Raw genomic sequence first — 6,638 nt, forward strand, 5'->3', positions numbered from 1 at the left:
AGAGTACTTAAGGAGGTGGCCTTGGAAATAGCGGATGCATTGACAGTCATTTTCCAACATTACATTGACTCTGGATCAGTTCCTATGGAGTGGAGGGTAGCCAATGTAACCCCACTTTTTAAAAAAGGAGGGAGAGAGAAAACAGGGAATTATAGACTGGTCAGTCTGACCTCAGTAGTGGGTAAAATGATGGAATCAATTATTAAGGATGTCATAGCAGTGCATCTGGAAAATGGTGACATGATAGGTCCAAGTCAGCATGGATTTGTGAAAGGGAAATCATGCTTGACAAATCTTCTGGAATTTTTTGAGGATGTTTCCAGTAAAGTGGACAAAGGAGAACCAGTTGATGTGGTATATTTGGACTTTCAGAAGGCTTTCGACAAGGTCCCACACAAGAGATTAATGTGCAAAGTTAAAGCACATGGGATTGGGGGTAGTGTGCTGACGTGGATTGAGAACTGGTTGTCAGACAGGAAGCAAAGAGTAGGAGTAAACGGGTACTTTTCAGAATGGCAGGCAGTGACTAGTGGGGTGCCGCAAGGTTCTGTGCTGGGGCCCCAGCTGTTTACATTGTACATTAATGATTTAGACGAGGGGATTAAATGCAGTATCTCCAAATTTGCGGATGACACTAAGTTGGGTGGCAGTGTGAGCTGCAAGGAGGATGCTATTAGGCTGCAGAGTGACTTGGATAGGTTAGGTGAGTGGGCAAATGCATGGCAGATGAAGTATAATGTGGATAAATGTGAGGTTATCCACTTTGGTGGTAAAAACAGAGAGACTGACTATTATCTGAATGGTGACAGATTAGGAAAAGGGAAGGTGCAACGAGACCTGGGTGTCATGGTACATCAGTCATTGAAGGTTAGCATGCAGGTACAGCAGGCGGTTAAGAAAGCAAATGGCATGTTGGCCTTCATAGCGAGGGGATTTGAATACAGGGGCAGGGAGGTGTTGCTACAGTTGTACAGGGCCTTGATGAGGCCACACCTGGAGTATTGTGTACAGTTTTGGTCTCCTAACTTGAGGAAGGACATTCTTGCTATTGAGGGAGTGCAGCGAAGATTCACCAGACTGATTCCCGGGATGGCGGGACTGACCTATCAAGAAAGACTGGATCAACTGGGCTTGTATTCACTGGAGTTCAGAAGAATGAGAGGGAACCTCATAGAAACGTTTAAAATTCTGACGGGTTTAGACAGGTTAGATGCAGGAAGAATGTTCCCAATGTTGGGGAAGTCCAGAACCAGGGGTCACAGTCTGAGGATAAGGGGTAAGCCATTTAGGACCGAGATGAGGAGAAACTTCTTCACCCAGAGAGTGGTGAACCTGTGGAATTCTCTACCACAGAAAGTAGTTGAGGCCAATTCACTAAATATATTCAAAAGGGAGTTAGATGAAGTCCTTACTACTCGGGGGATCAAGGGTTATGGCGAGAAAGCAGGAAGGGGGTACTGAAGTTTCATGTTCAGCCATGAACTCATTGAATGGCGGTGCAGGCTAGAAGGGCTGAATGGCCTGCTCCTGCACCTATTTTCTATGTTTCTATGTTTCTATGTCCCCAATAAAGGATGAATGCAAGGCAATTCACACCTTGTTGGCGTTGTGGAGGCTTCCATTCAGCCTATTCATGCCGCTTCAAAGGGTATGTTTGCAAGAGCTGTGGAACAATGGGGCACCTCCAACGAGCTTGCAGACGGAGCTGCAAGCTCTGCAAACCTGCTAACCACCACGTGGCAGAGGAAGATCGGTCCGTGGTGGATCAAGCAATTTCGAGCTTCAGAAAGAGGAGGCAGATGCTGAAGTACACGGGGTGCACATATTTTTGAAAAAATGTCCACCTATAATGCTAAACGTAAAATTGAATGGCTTACCAGTAGCCATGGAACTGGACACTGGCGCTAGCGAATCCATCATGAGTAAAAAGATGTTTGAGAGGCTGTGGTGCAACAAGGCATTCAGACCAGCCTTGAGCCCCATCCACACGAAACTGAGAACGTACACCAAAGAGTTTATCACTGTCCTGGGCAGCGCCATGGTCAAGGTCCTATGAGGCCACGGTGCCCGAACTGCCACTCTGGATTGTCCCGGGTGATGGCCTCACACTGCTTGGAAGGAGCTGGCTGGGCAAAATCCGCTAGAACTGGGATGACATCCGAGCGCTAGCACATGTCGATGAGGCCTCATGTACCCAGGTTCTTCACAAATTTCCTTCCCTTTTTGAGCCAGGCATTGGAAACTTTTCCGGGGCGAAGGTGCGGATCCACTTGGTCCCAGAGGCACGACCCATTCACCACAAGGCGCGAGCGGTACCTCACATGATGAGGGAGAGAGTGGAAATTGAGCTGGACAGGCTGCAACGCGAGGGCATCATCTCCCCAGTGGAATTCAGCGAGTGGGTCAGCCCGATTGTTCCAGTACTCAAAAGTGATGGCACGGTCAGGATTTGCGGCAATTATAAAGTAACTATTAATCGTTTCTCGCTACAGGACCAATACCCGCTACCTAATGCAGACGACCTATTTGCGACGCTGGCAGGAGACAAGACATTCACCAAGCTCGACCTGACTTCGGCCTACATGACGCAGGAGCTGGAGGAGTCTTCGAAGGGCCTCACCTGCATCAACACGCACAAGAGACTGTTCATCTACAACAGATGCCCGTTTGGAATTCGGTCGGCTGCAGCGATCTTCCAGAGAAACATGGAGAGCCTACTCAAGTCAGTACCACACACAGTGGTCTTTCAGGACGACATATTGGTCACGGGTCGGGACACCGCCGAGCACCTACAAAACCTGGAGGAGGCCCTCCAGCGACTGGATCGCGTAGGGCTGTGGCTGAAGAGGTCAAAATGCATCTTCATGTCAACAGAAGTGGAGTTTTTGGGGAGAAAGTTCGCAACGGATGGCATTTGGCCCACAGATGCCAAGACAGAGGCTATCAGGAATGCGCCCAGGCCACAGAACGTCACGGAGCTGCGGTCGTTCCTGGGACTCCTCAACTATTTTGGTAACTTCGTACCGGGGTTAAGCACCCTCTTAGAGCCCATACATGTGTTATTGCGCAAACGTGAGAACTGGGTATGGGGAAAAAAACAAGTAATTGCTGTTGAGAAAGCCAGAAACATTTTATGCTCCAACAAGCTGCTTGTATTGTATAACCTATGTAAAAGACTTGTGCTAGCATGTGACACATCGTCGTACGGAGTCGGGTGTGTATTACAACAAGCTTACGTTGCGGGGAAATTGCAACCTGTCGCCTATGCTTCCAGGAGCTTGTCTAAGGCCGAGGGGGCCTACAGCATGATTGAGAAAGAGGCATTAGTGTGTGTGTTCGGTGTAAATAAAATGCATCAGTACCTGTCTGGCCTCAAATTTGAGCTGGAAACCGATCCCAAGCCCCTCACATCCCTGTTCGCTGAAAACAAGGGGATAAATACTAATGCCTCAGCCCGCTTACAAAGGTGGGCACTCGCGCTTTCAGCGTATAACTATACCATCTGCCACAGGCCAGGCACCGAGAACTGTAAGGATGCTCTCAGTTGACTACCATTGCCCACCACGGGGGTGGAAATGGTGCAGCCCGCAGACTTGTTGATGGTCATGGAAACATTTGAAAATTATAAATCACCTGTCACGGCCTGCCAGATTATGACTTGGACCAGCCAAGTCTGCTGTCCCTAGTAAAAAAACTGTGTACTGCATGGGAGCTGGGCCAGCATCCCCGTTGAAATGCAAGAGCCAATCAAACCGTTCCAGCGGCGAAAGGACGAGCTGTCCATTCAGGCAGACTGCCTGTTGTGGGGTAACCGTGTAATGCTACCCAAAAAGGGCAGGTTCATCTCGGATCTCCACAGCACACACCCGGGTATAATAATGATGAAAGCGATAGCCAGATCCCACGTGTGGTGGCCTGGTATCGACTCTGACTTAGAGTCCTATGTACGGCAATGCAGCATATCTGCTCAGTTGAGCAACGCGCCCAGAGAGGCACCACTAACTTTGTGGTCCTGGCCCTCCAGACCATGGTCGAGGATCCATGTCGACTATGCAGGCCCGTTTCTCGGTAAAATGTTCCTGGTGGTGGTGGATACTTTTTCAAAATGGATTGAATGTGAAATAATGTCGGGAAGCACCGCCACCACCACCATTGCAAGCCTGAGGGCCATGTTTGCCACCCATGGCCTGCCTGACATACTGGTCAGTGACATCGGGCCATGTTTCACCAGTGCCAAATTTAAAGAATTCATGACCCGCAATGGGATCAAACATGTCACCTCAGCCCCGTTTAAACCAGCCTCCAATGGGCAGGCAGAGCGGGCAGTACAAACCATCAAACAGAGCCTTAAACGAGTCACAGAAGGCTCACTCCAAACTCGCCTGTCCCGAGTACTGCTCAGCTACCGCATGAGACCCCACTCGCTCACAGGGGTGCCCTCGGCTGAGCTACTCATGAAAAGGACACTTAAAACCAGACTCTCGCTGGTTCACCCCAACCTGCATGATCAGGTAGAGAGCAGGCGGCAGCAACAAAATGTAAACGATGGTCGCGCCACTGTGTCATGGGAAATTGATCTGAATGACCGTGTATGTGCTCAACTATGGACATGGTCCCAAGTGGATTGCGGGCACGGTGATAGCTAAAGAAGGGAATAGGGTGTTTGTAGTCAAACTAGACAATGGACAAATTTGCAGAAAGCACCTGGACCAAACGAGGCTGCGGTTCACAGACTGCCCTGAACAACCCACAGCAGACACCACCTTTTTCGAGCCCACAACACACACCAAATGATCAATGACACCACCCTGGACCAGGAAATCGAACCCATCACGCCCAACAGCCCAGCAAGGCCAGGCTCACCCAGCAGCCCTGCAGGGCCAACAACACGCCAGCCCAGCGAGGGCACAGCCAACACACCAGAACAGAAATTTGTACTGAAACGGTGCACCGGGGAACGAAAGGCTCCCGACCGCCTCACCTTGTAAATAGTTTTCACTTTGACTTTGGGGAGGAGTGATGTTGTGTATCTGTAAAGCATGCACTCCCATGTTCCGCCACCAGGGAGCTTATCTGGGATCCCTTGGGAGCACTGTATATAAGCCGGCCCCTCAGGCCTGTTCCTTACTCTGGAGTGTCTTATTAAAGACTGAGGTCACTGTTACTTTAACCTCCCTGTGTGCAGCCTCATCTGTGCTAGGAACACAATACAACCAATGCATGCACTATCTCTGCAGCCTCTTTTAGAACCCTAGGATGGAGGCCATCAGGTCCAGGGGATTTGTTGGCATTTAGTTTTAATTGCAACACCAACAAAAAAAATCAGCTTATGTGGAAAAATTGAACTGAGAGCAAAGTTGTGAAGAGATGTATTTAATATCCATACAATATGGGAAGGGCAGACATTTAAAGAAATATAAAGTTTTTTTTTTTTTTAATTTTTCGTTGCCAATCTTTCCAATTCTTTGTCAAATCACAAACGCCAGAGGTCACCTTGCACACATCAAGGATCACTCTGCGCCAATGCTCTTAGCCAAAAGGCCAAGAGCCACTGCACCGTTCCTGGAAGTACTGCAATACCAGGTTCGTGCCATGGAGGTGGATGGGTCAGGCCCCCCACACACCTCCGTGGAGGTGGATGGGTCAATCCACCCCACCCACCTCCTATTTCCAAAAAGCATAGGAGAACCACCTTCCTGATCCAGGGAGAACCACTTTGGGGTCATGGTTACTCCCCTGTCAGGTCAGTTACGCATGATCTTAGCCAAAAGGCCGAGAAGCGAAGTAAATAATTATAAAGTTTTTTTTTTTGAAATTCGTAGCCAATCGTTCCAATTCTTTGTCAAATCACAAACGCCAGAGGTCACCTTGCACACATCAAGGATCACTCTGCGCCAATGCTCTTAGCCAAAAGGCCGAGAGCCACTGCACCGTTCCTGGAAGTACTGCAATACCAGGTTCGTGCCATGGAGGTGGATGGGTCAGGCCCCCCACCCACCTCCGTGGAGGTGGATGGGTCAAGCCACCCCACCCACCTATTTCCAAAAAAGCAAGCATATACCTTCCTGATCCAGGGAGAACCACCTTGGGGTTATGGTGGTTACTCCCCTGTCAGGTCAGTTACGCATGATCTTAGCCAAAAGGCCGAGAAGCGATATATATTTTTTATAAAGTTGCTCACACCTTAGTGCTGCTTGATGCAGAATTCCAGATGTAGCCGAGACGCTGCAAGGTCAGCCTTGGACTCATCAGACACTTCAGTCACAATGGTCCTTGAGGCTGCTTCAAAACCGCCTGCAGCTAGGCACTCTGACCTCCCATTCAATAACTGACTGGCAATATCCCTGAGTTGTTTGAAAAAGGATATCCAGGAAGAGACTGCCACAGTTATATACATGTGGTGGAGACAGATTTAAGTGAAATTTGCATCTGGCAGTCTCAGGAAGTTTTTTCACCCACTGAGAACGTTTTTTCATCCATTATCTCCCTTATTGTCCCGCTCTTTTGAAGACACTGAGTCCTCGCCTAGGGCACAGTTCCTCGGGCGCCAAGTCCCCCTCTGCTGATAGGCCCCAAGTAACCATTGGTCAGTAACGTTGATGACGAGTGTCGGGGCTGGGGAGGGAAGGGCCACATCG

At 49.3% G+C, this 6,638-nt stretch overlaps 2 pseudogenes; both read right to left on the bottom strand.

The window, feature by feature from the left end:
• Nucleotides 1–5,546: 5,546 nt before the first annotated feature.
• Nucleotides 5,547–5,784, bottom strand: LOC139227274 (U2 spliceosomal RNA; annotated as a pseudogene).
• Nucleotides 5,785–5,920: 136 nt separating this feature from the next.
• LOC139227311 (U2 spliceosomal RNA) lies at nt 5,921–6,156 on the bottom strand (annotated as a pseudogene).
• Between the last annotated feature and the right edge of the window lie 482 nt (nt 6,157–6,638).

Source organism: Pristiophorus japonicus, chromosome 16 (assembly GCF_044704955.1).
Source record: "Pristiophorus japonicus isolate sPriJap1 chromosome 16, sPriJap1.hap1, whole genome shotgun sequence".
Classification (NCBI taxonomy): domain Eukaryota; kingdom Metazoa; phylum Chordata; class Chondrichthyes; family Pristiophoridae; genus Pristiophorus; species Pristiophorus japonicus.